This window comes from Sorex fumeus, unplaced genomic scaffold (assembly GCF_029834395.1).
Source record: "Sorex fumeus unplaced genomic scaffold, SorFum_2.1 ptg000045l, whole genome shotgun sequence".
NCBI lineage: Eukaryota > Metazoa > Chordata > Mammalia > Eulipotyphla > Soricidae > Sorex > Sorex fumeus.
In genome coordinates, this window is record NW_026606102.1 from 19,572,860 (window position 1) to 19,574,063 (window position 1,204).

At 45.2% G+C, this 1,204-nt stretch overlaps 1 pseudogene; it reads left to right on the forward strand.

Annotated features, from left to right (window-relative positions):
* Positions 1–635: 635 nt before the first annotated feature.
* Positions 636–732, forward strand: LOC130031163 (uncharacterized; annotated as a pseudogene).
* Positions 733–1,204: the final 472 nt, after the last annotated feature.

Consider the following 1,204-nt stretch of genomic DNA (forward strand, 5'->3'; position numbering starts at 1 on the left):
TCTATTCAAATGTAAACATCCGATTCGGATTGTTAGGCATTCGAATGAATCAATGCTCATGGCCAAGTTTGTGTTGACAAGGACACAGACGCCTCCAGCACCTCTTTTATCGCATGTTCCGAGGAACAATTCTTCTCCAGTGTCGAAAACAGCATGGTGAGATTCGTGCCTTCTTGTCTCGGTCAGACCAATGATGTCGTACTTGATCATTCGTGCTTGTACCATCAGGTCCTCGGTGGATGCATCTGATGCTAGCATACGTGCATTGAAAGTACAGACGATCATTTTTGTCTTCCTTCGTTGTGGCAGCCTAGTTCGGCCTTGAGATTTTGTCGGCCTCTCCTTTCTCATCCTTCTCAGTGCTGCCATGTCGGTGAAGCCTTCAGGGTCAGGTGAATGAGACCAGTTGTAGTTACTGGTTTTGGCATATCGAATACACAACAGATAGCTTGCCAGGCTCTTCCGTGCGGGCGGAATACTCTCGGTAGCTTGCCAGTCTTCCGAGAGGGATAGAGGCTTTTGGGGCGACCTCTAATCACCCTTGTAGATGTTACCATATTTGAACCCTATCAAATATGGTATGACAATTCCGGAAGATGGGTATTTAGTGTCTTATGATGTGTCGCGCGGCCGCAAAGCTTTGGCAGCACATAAACTAAAATTGGAACGATACAGAGATTAGCATGACCCCTGCTCAAGGCTGACACGCAAATTTATAGATTCCATAGCCTAGGGAAAGTCACTAAAGGCTAAGATAAATTAAATCAAGCCCAAAAATTTTTACTTGAGCCTAACTGAGTCAAACTGGGGTCATTTACACTGAACTGGGCTGCTTTGGGATGCTTGGGAGAAGCCAGACAAGCTCTAAGGACTTGAACAAGGCTACATAAAAGCAAGCCAGGCTGAGCTAAGGCAAACTGAGTTATGCTGCCTAAGCTCAGTCAGGTTGCATTGGTCTAAGTCAGGTTGGTCTGAGTAGAGAAAGAGTGACCGAATCAAATTCAAAGTTTGGTATATTCTGAGAAAATGTGGTCTTTGACTTACTGAATCAAGGTCCTAACTGAAGAGAGCTGGGAAATCACACAAATTTGAGTAAGTTGGATTATACAAGGCTTTGTTGAACAGGTACTCAGAACTTGGTACTGAATTTCTGACCTGTGTCCACTTGGGTCCCCCTGAGTCAAGATGCCTTGGGCTAGGTAGA